Raw genomic sequence first — 15,798 nt, 5'->3', positions numbered from 1 at the left:
TGTCCCATGCAAGTTGCAACACCTGATTTAGGTTTGCATTAAGGCTCACCTGAAGGGTGTCAGGATTCTGCAGTATTCCTGATCTTTCACAGAGGCAGTAATAGGATGTTAAAGAGCATCAATGCAGAGCTCAGACAATAAGAGAACAACGCCTTTAATGTGTGCTTGAGCAAAGCACAGCTTCTGCTTTAATTCCCTCACTGTGCTCACAGCCTCTCAGAGCAATGCATTGACAATCCAAGATTTTTCAGGTAAATGCTCCAGTTCCTATCCTCTCATTCTGCAGAGTCCAAATAATTTATATATGTAATATGGCTTATTCTCTATATTAGAAAGACAAGTAATAAGGACCATAAATAAGGGAAAAAATCAATAATGGGACAACAAAGAAATTCAAAACAAAACTAAACTGCATTAAACTAAAGTAAAATAAAATAAAGCTAGAACAAAACCAGGAAGAGATAAGACTTACTTAGAAAATAAGAGTATGCATTGTTGCTGGTAAGAGCAGTTTGCAAGACATCCAAAGAGAAGTTAATCCAGGACTGTGGCTGACATTTCGTGTCAGTTCTGACAGCAGCAGCAATTGTTCCTGTACATGTTGACAGCTGAAGATGAGTGGCTAAAAAAGAGACATTTCCTACACTCAGTTCAGAAAGCACTGCTACTTCAGTCAGTAGAGACAAGTGACTGGGACTTCGTTTTGTGATGTCAAATGTGAGTTACGTTAAGCACTTGACAAATACAATCCCACTTCTTTACTTCCTGACACCTAACAGTTAAAGGCAATTTTTGCAAGCCATCTGGCCAAGTCATAATCCACTTCTGTTTTTTGGACAGATCGATGAATGAACATTACACAACAAGAAGTATACAAACTAATGAACATGCTCAAAGGCATGTTTTTTAATTTACTTGGAACAAAGCACAAAAAATGTGTCAGTCTGAAACAACTTATTCCCACCGACCTCTACATCCATAGACTGTTAAATGCCTTTATTATTATTCCTGATTTGTTTTACCTGACCCTTCAAATGAATGAAAGAGAAACCCAGACACATAAAGGAAAATGCAATTGCTGTTCTCAAATTTCGGTCAGTTGCATTCTCTCATTAATACACTTCAGATACACTTTTTTAATACACTTTTTTGCTAATTACTCTCCCTTTTCTAGATGGTTTCTGTGGCCAAAATACAATTTGTAAAGCACATTAATCATATACAGAGGCAGGACTTCAGCCTTAAGACCTAAAGCCAAGGTTGTGGCTTTTACATGATAAACACATGGCAGCTTCTTTAAGACATGACATAAAACCAAGGCCCTGACATTTACCATCAGTAAAGAAGCACAGCTTGGCAGTGAAGGAATGGCTGCAGTTGGCATCCCATTAATTGTAAACTGAATGATTGCATTCTGCTTCCATGTAATAGACTGTTCCTCTAGGTACATTCCCCTTCATACATTGTTCTCTTCTGTGACAACGCTGTCAAGTATTGCAGGAGTAGGTTGTCCAGTTGCACTGACTGTTCAATATATCAGACTTTCTGGGCTCAGTTCTGAAGAAGCGATTTGGGATAAAAGTGAGCAAGGAAGAAGTTTACCGGCACATTCAGCTGTGTGAATAAGCAATCAGAACAAGCAGTTCAATCAGTGCTGACACTGTGCATAGTCCTCATATCTCAAGTTCAGCCATGAAAGCAAAGGTAATGCCCCCAAGGACACCAGTTCTTAATGATTTTCTCTAAAATCAAGTGATTCTGCTGATTAAGACTGTGCTTATGCTTTACTTCATTACTTTTTGGTTCATTGTGTATGGCAAATATCAATGGGGTAGTCATAGGACTGTTCAAATAATCTGCTTGTCATTACTGTGTTTGATACACAGCAACTCTCTTGTGTCCCAAAGCCACACTTTTTCTGTGTAAACGGGACATTTAAGATACATCTCAGTTTTATTTTCATAAGGAGTTAGAAAAATGATGTGATATGTTCTGACCCAGAAAGAGGAAAGCTCTCCATGCTCTGATAGCAAAGGAATAGCCCAGGAATTCAAAGGTGGCAACATCTTCCCTCCAGGGGTTGTAGTAAGATGTCCACACATGTTTAATCATATATAATTGTCAACACACTGCTGAGATTTCCAGAATAGAAGTAAAATTATTTGGGCTCCTTCACCCACTCTTTGCACAGCTGACCCCCATCTCTTTTTCTACATCTTGGGGCAACAAAGTCAAAGCTTAATTCAGCTGAAGTCATTGCAATGTTAGTTAAAATAAGAGTACAGCACTTTACAAGTTCTGTGATGTGGAACTGTGAAAGCTTTGGGAAAGAGACAGTAGGTCTACAAAGCACATAGTAGGTCTACAAAAAGTAGGTACTCTGATTGCTCTCAGAGCTCTGAAAATCATTTATGCTATTAACATGAAGCAACCCAAATACAGAGCAGAAATAGCTCAGATTTTTCAGGAGACCTTTCCAAGCTTATTTATTGTTAAGTCTCTTTTGAGAAATATCTATTTTTTTGCTGGTACCCAGAGGGAAAAGTGATGAATTATTTTTTTTTTTTTTTTAAACTGCAGAAATGAATAAACACATCAAATTAAGAGATCATTTCTCAAGTTCTGTCTAAAACTATTTGTTTTCATAGCTGCATTATTAAGGAACCATTGCCTTACTCTCATGAGGTGACAGAGTTCTAGTGGCTTTAGAAATTTAAATTAAATTTAATTAAAGTTTGCAGTAGATACATGGCAGAAGAGACACACAAGACCAATACTGTAATGAAAGTTCATTACAGCAAAGGTGTCAGCATAATATGTCCATGCAGACATGTATGCAGCCACAGATGCATCTATATGTTTCTAACTGGTTCCATTAAAGCAGTCAAGTACTTCCTGAGCAAAATTAGCCTTATATATTGCACAGAGGTTTGGGGTGTACCAGGCTGGAAGGACTTCAGAGGAAAGGGACACATGGGGAAAACTAGAGGAAAAATAATATGAGGATTATTTAACAATGCTAAGAGTCTGAAACAGCATCTTAATATTAACTTAGGAATTGCCACCAAGCTATTTTTACTGCAAAGGTGAGATGTCGAATATCAGTGCTATAAAACATATGAATTTTAAATAGGGTGGAAAATTAACAGCTCATTTAATGTATAATAATACTAAAAGAAGCAGTTACTCATCTCCTCTGGGACTGTATCATTGAGCAAAGTTATTGCCTAGTACCTGTAATGGAACCTAATGTAAAAGATCTGCCCTCCGCCAGGTATTTTATGGTCAGGAACAGCTACACTGGGACTTCCAACAGAGAATCAATTGACGTGAGCATGCAGAAGGATATTTATTTTCAAAAAGGGGCAGATAAACTGGGCCTATTCTTTCTATACCTATCATTTATTCCTAATGACTGATCCCCCTTTAACCTGGGCATCTAGAGGCCTATGGGAGAGTCAAGTAACTGCTGTAACATGCAGAGAACATTGAACCTTGTATAAAATAAAAGAAAACTTATGCAAGTATATTTAATCATTATCAGCAATTCTTCTGTTCATGAGCAAAGGCTACTGGGTCGCATCTAGTCAGGAAATCGCATCATCATGTTATTCATAGGAGTCTGAAAATATGAATAACTCTCATCAGTGATCCTAATTATTCCCACAGGAAGTTAAGGTCAGTTACTGAGTGGAAACTGGTGATAAAAGAAACATTAGTTTCTAGCAGAATATACTTTAGCAGCAGTCAGCAGATAATAGACAACTACTTACACTTTACTGCGATACTTCAGTATAAATATGATCTTTTTTTTTTTAAAGATAAATAATGAGTATCTTTGATTTTTATTGGGGTTTCATCATTAAGCTTCTTGGAGTGTTTTACTCTTTCTTCTAGTAGACTTAAAAATTATGGATCTGGACCAATGACCTCTAAGGGCTTTTTGCTGTGGTCACCAAATTAGTCTCTGCTGCAGGAGTTAATAAATAAAGCAGTGACATATCTGCATCTTTGGAGAAGAATGTAGAAGTCTGAGCAGAAGTGCTTACAGCAATGTTTTCCAGTAGCAGGAGATGGAAAGCAGCAGCATTTAATTTTAATGAAAAATTAAACTATAATTAAACTATAAGTTTTCAATTGTGTATATTTAAAGTAGGCAAAATATTAACACAGCAGCTGGAATGTACCCCTGGCAACTGTATTTACGTGGAATGGACTAAAGGACATTTCTAGTTGCAAAGAACTGATAACCTTCTATTGTCCTCCATGAGAAAACACCACAGCCTTCTTAACACCATGTCAGAGTTTCAGCTTTCTATTAAGTTTGGGTTTTGGGATCAGTTCTTATCACAGCTAAGTAAGCAAATATCATTTACCCCTTGGCTGTTTCTCATATGAAGATTTAGTGGTTGAAGCACTGAAATCCATAGATGTTCTGCAATGCTGAACTGTGAAATCAAGCCTGAGATTATTTCATTATTGAGGTTTTCGTCTTGTGCCAATGGTTAAACTGGCTGGTTAACATAGAAAACAGAATTTCTTATTGTAATATTTCACATGAACTGTTCTGAATTTATCTATTTATTCAGTCATCCATTCATCCGTTTTACATCTAGATTCTTCTAAAATGTTCTATTTATCTTGATCTTCTAGAACAGATTGTAAGAAACGTATAGAAGACTTATGGAAAAAAAATAACCTTACTGAGAAGAAAAGGTAGGAAAGCTCTTCCTGTAATGTTGAAGCACTTCATAAATGTAAACTCATAGAGCTGAACTGTTAGACACCCCAAAAGGTTCACTGTGTTCCGTAAACCGACTACATCTAGACACCTCAGGTCAAATGAAACCCAGAATTAATAAATCTTTGGCTCCAAGTCCCTTTGACAGCTAAATATGCTGGACGCAATCAAAGCACAACCAATCTTTTTTACTTTACATCAATATTGTAAGCAAGGTGAGCCTGCAGCATTTGGAAACTGGAAATTTCAAAGTCTCAAGATGGAAAATCAGATGGATTATGTAAACTATGAAAAGGTTATACCAGGTTATACCAAACGTAAGCACTAGGTTCTTCTTAAATACGACTTCTAACTTCCCAAATACACATTTTCCTCTCCTGGTTTTTGAAAAAATTAACTTTACTTTCTTAATCTAAGATAGCTTCTCAGTCTGCGGAGTGTTCTCCTCACAGGCTCTTCCAGTAAAAATACTCAGACAAATACTGTTGACTTTAGGTTTTGACACAGTTGCCAAGTCTTCTGAAGCCTGTAATGCTGTTAAGTTCAACACAATATTCATACCATTGCTGAATACCCATCACATTAAAGCAGAATATTTTCATTAAAATGAGTATATGAGCCATTATAAAAAAAAAATCAGGGTTTAGAACTTCCTTTTACAGCTAGCATTAAGATGACAAAGTGTCACGCCGTGCTACACTTAAATATCAAAATATCATTTGTATTGCAAAAAAAAAATCATGTAGCATTTGTGGTCACATTTGCATCTCGCAGAGAATATGGCATTAGAAGAACATAAATATTGATGATTCTTCCAAGAGCAGAATCTTGCTTACCCTGAACACGCTATAAGAATACATAGCATACAGTTTGAAGAGTCTTTCACATGGATCAGGAAATTGAGAAGCAGATCCCAGAAGGATTTTGTGATGAGTTGGCTGGGGTGATCTAACACCAGTCTCTGCATAACGTAGCACACTTATGTTGTTGCTGATAAGCCTGTAATCACTCTCAATTTTGACCCAAAATCTCTTTCCTATCCACACCACGTGGCGACACTCTTTTCATCTATCTCAGCATAATTCCATTTGTAACATGAGGAAAATAACAACAACAATAATAATATCAATAAAGAAACAAACAGTTTATGACATTCCCCTATCTAGTAGCTTTTACATACACTCAAACAGACCAAATTCATCCCTCATCACAAACCCATGTCATTACCCAGGTGTTTTGTGTTTGTTTTTTGTTTTTTTTTACCTTTCTCTAACACGGTTTGGAACTTCTTTCTTTCCTGATTATGCAATTGCTTTCCCATGTTGTGAGCTTCAGCATATCATTCAACAAGCATTTCAGCCTCACCTTGCTCCTGTAAAGATAACTGAATGTCCATCTTTGCCCACAGCTGGGCCAATTCTTTGTTGTAGGCAGCTCCCTGACTGCATATTTTAGCACATCAAGGTTGTGCCTTAGGCAAATGGCAAGCTTGGCCACCTTACCACTGTATATGTCTTCTTCAGATATGTGATTGTTCTGAATTGGCAGATAAATGCAGCCATAGCAAGGACTGGGCTCTAGGTTTCCCTGTTGAAAATGGGAGGGGTTTTATCATTTGCAATTTGAAAAACATTACTGAATTTTTTTTCTTTGTCTCTAGTGGTGCCAAATTCAGTTTGCCAGGAAATGGTTCAGATACTATGTAGTACTGTGAATTCAGGGACATTTAATAGGCATTTGAGCATGAGATGGAGTGGCTTTGCAAGTGTATCTATGGCAAGCTGCCTCCTTCTGGACTGAACATTCTACACCCTGCATGCAATTGCAATACTGCAATGGCTGTGACAACCTAGATGTGTCCCTGATGAAAGTGTTTCTACTACCTGTGTGAAGCAGGCTGGCCGGGATATCCTATGAGAGTTAAGTTGCAAACAACTGCTTGAGCTACAGATGTGCTGTATGTTACTAACTTGCTGCAACAGATGACAGCCTGCATCTGCTTTCACTGTGAAAACTCTTACTGAACTAGAAATTCATCAAGAAATGATAATTCTACCTGGAACATGCCCATTGACGTTACTATGGAGGCTTGGAGAAGTTCAGAACTTCTGATGAATCTGAATCCACACAAACACACTTCTGGGATGTTGGAGGGATTAGCAGAAAAGGACACAGTCCTCTCTGAGCATGTTACACCTTCCATCACAGCCCTTATTTGATTCTGGACACTGCAAAACTCAAAACTATATTGCTTTGCAAAGGGCAACTCCTAAAAACCAGGATGCGCTCTTGGCTCCATGCAGGCACATCAGCTAGATTCTCACATTCTTTATGGGAGAACCCGAATGACAAAACTTACTAGGATGCAGAAGGTCCAGAGAGGTGGTCTGAGGAAAAAAAGAAATGGAAATTAGAACAATATGCCAAACTTTTATTAGCAGAGAGAAACAGGCTTGCTGGTCATGAGAAATGCAGGTGGAAGTTGTAGAGAAAATTAGGGGTAAAGCTCTTTACTTCTCTTTAAAATAGCATTGAAAGTAATGCTTAACACAACCTGCAGCATAATCTGCTGCAGTGAAAGGACAGAATTTGTGTATATATAATAAACACACATGGAAACAGGCAGGGAAAATAAACATAAATTAATAATTGCATGATGCAATATGCATGACAAAGTACTTGGAGGCTCTTTTATAATGTAACATGTGCAAAACTGAGCAATAGCAAAATAAAAATAAAATGAACCTTGAGTGGTCGCACAATATAATATTAACTGATATGATTAAACAAACATATGATAAAATGAAGTAAATGCATGCATTCACCTACCATGGAATTCAGGACATCTGTTTCAGGCCGAGAAATCGTAATTTCACATCATTATCTTTTTAGGAGAAGCTTATGTCAAAGCATTGGTAAAATGAGCTCTTTAGTAAGTTATCTTTATGTTGCCCTGGAAGAGTTAGTAACTGCAAATCACTGTTAAAATGTGTTTCTTCTACTTCATCAGTGACACAAATCACATATATTTTTTTCCCAATAACTGAAGAAGCATTTCTTACTGATAAAATTGTCTCAAAAAATGTTATCTGTTGCATATGTATTAACTGGCAGCCTGAAAGAAATAAGAGAGAATATGCAAACTAGATCTAAACTTTTCTTTAACTTTTATAATAAGTATTCTCTTTTGAAAGTTCCTACAGGCACTCATGAGAAGATTTCCCTGTACACATCACAAAGGATCCATCTCTTCCTAAGTAAGTCCTGCCAGAAGATGAAGTTTCGCACTAGGCAGGCATGTATCTCCTGCAGCTCCCACTCTCTGATCTCCTAACTGCTAAAGTCTACCATAGAGAAATACTTAGACTTGGTGAGCTGTCTTGTGCTGAACACGGTAATTTGGAATCACAAAATCTAGAATCACTTGAATTGGAAGGAACCCTTAAATATCACTCAGTCAAGCCCTCTTGCAGTCATATTTTGACAGGGACACCTACAGCTCAGTCAGGTGCTCAGAGTCCTGTCCAGACTGACTTCGAGTGTCTCCAGGGACGGGGCACTATTTTAGTTTGAAACTAATTTTCCTTGTACTATTACAACAGACCCTGCTAAAAAGTCTGTCCACCATTCACATGGTCTTCACTCTCTCTATCTGTCAGATCTTGTAGAACAGTTGTCCTGCTCTGTCTCACCTAATGTGTAGAAAGTGAGCTCTCACACTCACAGTCATACTCTGATAGCATAACTCATCTGCCACTGCAGCTTACTGCAGTACAGGATGAAATACAGGGCATGCATCCTTCATATTTTGATGCTGCTTTCTTATATAGGAATCTGGAGAAATCCAAATATTCTTTCTAAAAATGTGTTTAAAAGTATTTTTGTCACTTTCTGTTCAAGTGATTGTGTGCATCTTGCTGAGCTCCCAGGGATGGTCATACAACTCAGCTAAATCTCTTTTCAATGTCGTGATGAGAGCTAGCGCATATTGTTATCTCATCCCTTCATCCACTTGTCTATTCATGTTAATTCAAGGATTTACAACATATCAATAGATACTTTAGTGTCAAATGTTTGAAAACCTGGGATAAAAGATGATAGCAGAGAGCAGTATGGACTTCCACGTGTAAATTATTATGGAAATGGTTGAATAAAAATTTTAGGGAATGATATTGCTTCAACAAAAGTCACCATAAAACTACCACGTATTTTGCTCTGACAACATTTCAGCTCTAAGTACAAATGAATCTTCATGTAAGTATTCAGAAATCTTTTTAGTTGTAAGTCTCCATACAGGAATTACAATCTGCTTTTCACTTACAATTCATGCTGCATATTATTGTTAAACAACACAGTCCAGCTGTAGTGTATGTAAGCTGTAAGATTTACAGATCATATCCCAGTGCTGACTACAAGATATTATTTACAACCATTTCCTAACTCGTAGCCCTCATTTATGAGAGTGTTCTTCACAGCTCTTTTCACTAACACTAATACAAGTTACATATATAAAAGCATAAGGAAAGAATAAGCAGTTGAGAAAGTTTGTTCTGCAGCTGGTTTACTCTACAGGCTGCAGTAGTGAAAAAGATGTCCTGTGGATAACCCAGTGTAAACTAAGCTTATATTGACCATGCCTTTCAGAGCTAAATCACAGAATGAAAGTAACAGCCAGGGGCAGGTTTTACCAACAGTGACAAGAATCCAACCATGTACTGGCCATTTACAAGCAATAAATAATGGTGCTCATAGTTCTGTTAGTAGTAAATGTTACCATTGCTTTAAAAAGACTAAATAACAAGAAAGGATAAAAAAAAGAAGATTGTATATATTTATATATACGGGGTTATTTTATATATATGAAGAACTCCACGGAGTCAAATGATGTAAAAACCCAGTATCAAAACAAGATCACAAAAAAGACGTGGGAAATTCTAGCAAGAAAGTTCTGTGAGTTTATTGATTCTTTTTCCCTCAGGTAAACTAGAAAATATCTAATAACACTGTTGGTGCTTTTTTTAGTATAAATACAAACAACAACAACAACAAAAATCGTACATTTTACTTATGTGGAGACACAACTAGTATAAGGGCATGGATGGCACATCTAGGAGGTGCTGGATTCCAGAAATAACAATCATATAGTATCCATTACACAAATGTTTATCTACCATTCAAACAGGAAAACAAATAATGTGAGCAAGAATTTAGGTGTGTAAGACCTACACAAGAACAACACTGGCTCCTTAGAGTCAAGTGGCAAATAAGCACAGCCAAGAAAAGTGCAGTATAGTAATGAAGAGATAAACCTCTGCACAACTACTCTACCCGGTGAACTAGACAGAGATATATTCTCACTCGTATCTGTCTCCTCATAGCCTGCTCCGATGAACAAGTACTTGCTTAAATATTCATTCCATTAGATGAATATTGAAAGGATCACTGAGGAGCTGTGAAAATAAGACCGACAGGCTCTTTTCAGTAGTGCCCAGTGACAGGACAAGAGGTAATGGGCACAAACTGAAACACAGGTTCCCTCTAAACACCAGGAAGCAATTCTGTCATGCACTGCTGGCACAGGTTGACCACAGGCTGTGGGGCCTGGACGTGGCCCTGGGCACCCTGCTTTGGGAGTTCTGCTGGAGCAGGGGTTGGAGCACATAGACCCAGAGGTTCATTTCAACCCCAATCATTTTCTGATTCTGTGAAAACTTCGCAGTGTGGCCCTGTGTGATCCAGTATGCCTTCAGAGAGAATAAATTACCAATGCAGATAAATGCAAACATCTAAGTGCCTGAAAACAAGAAGTGATAAACACACTCACAATTTCTATGATTCCAAAAACCATGGATGCTCTATGATTTACTCAGGCAAAACATGGGATTTAATGAACAGAAATTGATAGTATAAAAGTCTTGTTATAAGCATTGCTAGTATCATGCAGCCAGAAAAAGCTTGACATGAATGCTTAGAAAAACAGTATTCAAGAAGGCCGTTTTTCACTCTTGCTTCTGCATTTCCTGCCTTCCTTCAGTCTTTGTTACAGGTCTTGTGAGATCAGCCCTTCCACAGTCAAATTCATGCAAATTCCTGGCAATTTTTAAAACAGCAGAGGTACCATAATTTCATGCCTCTTCAAACACACAGTGAAAGCAATCAAGGGAAAAAGAAATTAAAAACTAATTCTACTATTTATTCTCCTCATTTATTTTATCAGTCATCCCACTGTCACACTGAATAATAATCAACAAGACTTGATACACACACTTAGCACAGGGCAAATGTCTTTGTAGGATTCTAGAGGAAACTGCAAACCCAAGGCAAACACTGATACTGAAGGGAAGTCTGGATTACTCACAGCAAATATGATGCTGGTACTAATGTTTCTGTTCACTGAGCTATCCAGGCACGCTAAGTATGAAGCAAGTACACCAGATTAATCACATCAATACAGGGTTGTGAGGAGGCTTTAGAGCAGTTTACTACCACAGACAGCTGCTGGTTTGTGCTAGGTAAAGTAGACAGCATGTCTACAAGGAGGTATAAAATTACAACAGATGTATTGTGACAAACTACAGATAATTATTGCCTATCATGTCTGGCTGCAATTATACGATTCTTTACCATTTCACGTTTAGTAGCTCAGTGCTGAAATTAAGAGGCTATGATGACTGTTTAGAGGAATTCCATTTTAGTCACAATCATTTTGTGGTATGGATTCAGATTGCCTAAGACAAAAAGCAAGATCAAAGTAAAAGCATCCTTTAGTTTTCATTTGAGAGCTGTTATTGCTAGGGAAACAACCCAGGCAATTCCAGTGTTAAAGAATCTTAAAAGCCTGAAGGGGGTTTTCTTTCTTTCCTTTCTTCAGAGACCTAACTTACATTCTAAGCTCAGACAGCAGTTCCTCAGTCTCCATATTGGCAAACAGACAAGAAGCACAGACCATCAAGACCAGCAGCTCTTCAGTTGTCAAGATTTCCAAGTGTCCTGCAGGTTACAGAGGGGTTCCATGTCTTAGAGCATGTCTCACTTCCTTCCATCACCAACTGATGGGTTGCAGCAGTCCCTTGCATGGTGAATTTGGAGGTAATATTATACAACATCCATTATAGATAATAGACTCAGAGAATTCAAAATATTTAAATTTCAATGATGTATGTCCTTACCAAGTACACCAAAGAATTAGTCATCCTGCTCTCATGCTTTTTTCTATTGGATCCAGAATTCTCTTTTCCACATCCCTAACTACATGTTGTTCTCCTTCAGAATAGGTCAGGTACACAGGCTGTCTGCATTTCTCATAAAGTGCAGCTTACAACAATTGACTCTGGGATATGAGGACAGGCTGAGAGAGATGGAACTGTTCTACCTGGAGAAGATAAGGCACCAGGAGAGGCTGAGAGTGGCCTTTCATTGTCTAAAGGGGGGTATAAGTAAGAAGGGAACAGGCTCTTTAGCAGAGTCTGTTGTGATTGGAAAAGGTGAAATGGTTTCAAAGTCAAAGAGGGGGAGAGTAAAACTGCATGTAAGGAAAAAAGAAATATGAAAAAGGTCGTGATGCATTGACACAAACTGCCCAGAGATGTGGTGGATGCCCCATCCCTAGAGACATTCAAGGTCAAGCTGGACAGGGTTCTGACCACCTGATCTGGCCAATCTCATGCAAGATACATACTTTTTCCAAATATAGAACCAAACATCTTTAAACAGAATAAAAATGTCCACTGCAAACAAAGGCTTTATGCATTTCTAGTGGAAAACAAATATTATTGATACAATTAATATCATCTTTACATATGCATCAAACATTTTGCGAAATAGTCAATCAGCAGTTAGAAGAAATTTGTATTTTCCCTTTAATGTAGTTGTTTTTTTTTTTCTCCTAGCTGAAGGAAAGAATTATGCTGTCCAAAAGGAGAGTTATAAATTTTACTACTGGGCTAAATACAATGTGTGTGTAAATCTGGCAACTCTGAAGTGTTGTTAAATAGATAAACGTTCAGATTTTTAGCCCAGTCATATATCAAAAGTGCCTTCTCCTACACTCTTCATCCTGACAGCTGCGAGCATTTGCAATGGTGGAAGAAAAAGGACTCCATTATTTGAAAAATACCTGCAGAAAACTAAGTTTTCTCAGCTAAAAATCCTGGCCTTCACTATTGATTGTGGGTAAGCAGCAGTACATGGGAACCTACTGGGCCTCCCAGCCTTGCAGCGGTTTCTGTTCATGCCCAGGTCACTTTCAAAGCACAGACCAATTTTCCTACATGAAACAGAAGGAAAATGCAAAACAAAAAGGAGATTTGCTCACCCCATGTTAACACCAGGGAGATCTTCCCACTCTCATGATTCAGTTTCCACACCGCAAGCCTCACCACATCTTGAAGAATTTTCCTGCTGTATGGTCACCCTTGCAGTCCTTTACACAAGGACAGATAATGTTTATTATCTTTGGTTTTTCCAATACTCAGCACTCCAAGGCCCGAGCTGAAATGAAGCCCTATCCCATGACTTCATAGTCTATCTACAGGACATGTTGTAATGCACATTCATGCCAACTGCCATGAGATAAAGCCTAGATTCCAGCTTGGAGACTTTCTTCTTATCACTTTCCAGCAATGAGATCTGTGCTGGGCATCAGTCCACATTCATATTTCTCCATATGTTACTTGATAAATTATATGTAAGAGTGAAAAAGGAGTCAACATGATCCATACAATAGTGTATATTCAGCATTACCAATTCACCAATGTAGCCATATGAATTTCTTTAGTTTATAGTCCTTACCAATCTAAATCAAGTCTGATATCACAGGAACCTGTCATGTCACTTATTCAGAAAGCACCATTCACAATTTAGAGCCCCATAAAAATGATAATAAGACAAGAAATAATATTTCTCATTGACTGCCACAGTTGAAACCAAGCTTATTTCTTTTTATTAAGTACTTACATGGTTATCATAGCCTCTTATCTATTGCTTGAGGCACTTATTCTCTCCAGGAAAATCATTATTAATCCTTGTTTGTGCCAAGTCCTTGCAGTACAAAGGTGTGTCCAGAAAAGGTGCTATTTAATAATAAAGTATAAGGTTATTAAATGTAGTATCAGTATGGAAAAGGATATGCCATTAGCTTTTTTCACTTTAAAATACATGGAAAATACTTTAAAATAAAAAAAAAATCCCCAAATACTGTGATTAATGGATTTGGATATGGGAGGATATGGAAGAAGAGAAATGTGACCCACATTTGATTAAAAGATTTACAGATTGTTGTTATTGTGATGTGAACTTTAATAGTTCATAGATTCATAGACAGTTTGCAACCAGGCAAAAATACCATTGGATTGCTATCTTGTCTTTAGGAGAGCTAACTTTGACCACTTAAAGAACTTACTTGGAGGTAACCCTTAGGCTAGAACATTGAAAGGTAAGGGGGTCCAAGAAAGCTGGTCAACACTTAATCACTTCTGAGATCAAGATCAGTACATCCCTGAGAGTACGAAGTCTCAGAAAGGTGGCAGGATGTCCGAATGGATGAGCAAGGAGATCATGGATAAACTCAAAGAGAGGAAGAAAGTCCATGAAATCTGGAAAAAGAGCTTGTCCATCTGGGAAGAATATAGGAATGTTGTCAGGGCCTTCAGAGATTCAGTGAGGAAGGCTAAGGCCCACTTGGAATTAAATCTGTCAAAGCACATCAAGGATAACAAGAAAGGTTTTAACAAGCATGTGAATAGTAAAAAGAGCACTAGGGACAGCATGGGCCTGCTACTGAATGAAGCAGGGGCACTGCTATCAGGGGATGTGTAGAATGAGGAAATACCTAGTACCATCTTTGTTTAAGTCTTCATTACTAAGACTGCCCTTTGGGAATCCCAGGACAGTAAGAGAGAGAGTGAAAGTGATCTGAGAGCATTTAGCAAAAAGTAATGCACATAGGTCTACAGGCTCCAATGGGATAAACACACTGAGTATGTGTTTAGGGAGCTAAGAAGTGTCCAATTGGAGGCCTGTAATAGCAGCATTTCCCAGTGGTCCAGTCTTGTTCAACATCTTCATCAGTGACCTGGACGAAGCGATGGAGTCAACCTTTAGCAAGGTTTCAGGTGATACTAAACTGGGAAGAGTGGGTGGCACACCAGAAGGCTGTGCTATCATTCGGTAAGACCTGGACAGACTGAAGTGTTGGGCCTGATGAGGTACAAGAGCAAGTGTAGGGTCCTGTGCCTGGGGAGGAATAACTGTATGTACCAGTACAGGTTAGAGGTTGACCTGCTGGAGAGGAGCTCTGCAGTGAAGGACCCGAGTGTCCTGGTGGACGTAAACCAGTAGTCTGTCCTTATGGCCAAGAAGGCCAAAGGTATCCTGAGGTTCATTAAGAAGAGCGTGGCCAGCAGGTCAAGGGAGGTAATCCTACCCCTCTACACTGCCCTGATGAGGCCACATCTAGAATACTGAGACAAGTTCTGGGTTTCCCGGTTCAAAAAATACAGGAATTTCTTAGAAAAAGTCCAGTCAAAGGTGACAAAGATGAGTAAGGTCCTGGAATATCTCTCATAAGAGAAAAGGCTGAGAGACCAGGGATACTTCATAGAGTCATAGAATCACCAAGGCTGGAGAGAAGATCTCATCACTGTTTATAAGCATCTAAAGTACAGTACTCAAGTTGATAGGGGCAGACTTTTTTCAGTGGCTAGAAAATGTAGAACAATGGGCAACAAGCAGAAACTGGAACATGTGATATCCTCCCTCCTTCCCTTCCCTTCCCTTCCCTTCCCTTCCCTTCCCTTCCCTTCCCTTCCCTTCCCTTCCCTTCCCTTCCCTTCCCTTCCCTTCCCTTCCCTTCCCTTCCCTTCCCTTCCCTTCCCTTCCCTTCCCTTCCCTTCCCTTCCCTTCCCTTCCCTTCCCTTCCCTTCCCTTCCCTTCCCTTCCCTTCCCTCCCCTCCCCTCCCCTCCCCTCCCCTTCCCTTCCCTTCCCTTCCCTTCCCTTCCCTTCCCTTCCCTTCCCTTCCCTTCCCTTCCCTTCCCTTCCCTTCCCTTCCCTTCCCTTC

The sequence above is a fragment of the Coturnix japonica genome, chromosome 1, assembly GCF_054131305.1.
Source record: "Coturnix japonica strain WE chromosome 1, WE-NBRP24, whole genome shotgun sequence".
NCBI lineage: Eukaryota > Metazoa > Chordata > Aves > Galliformes > Phasianidae > Coturnix > Coturnix japonica.
Note: the sequence above shows the minus strand (reverse complement) of the source record.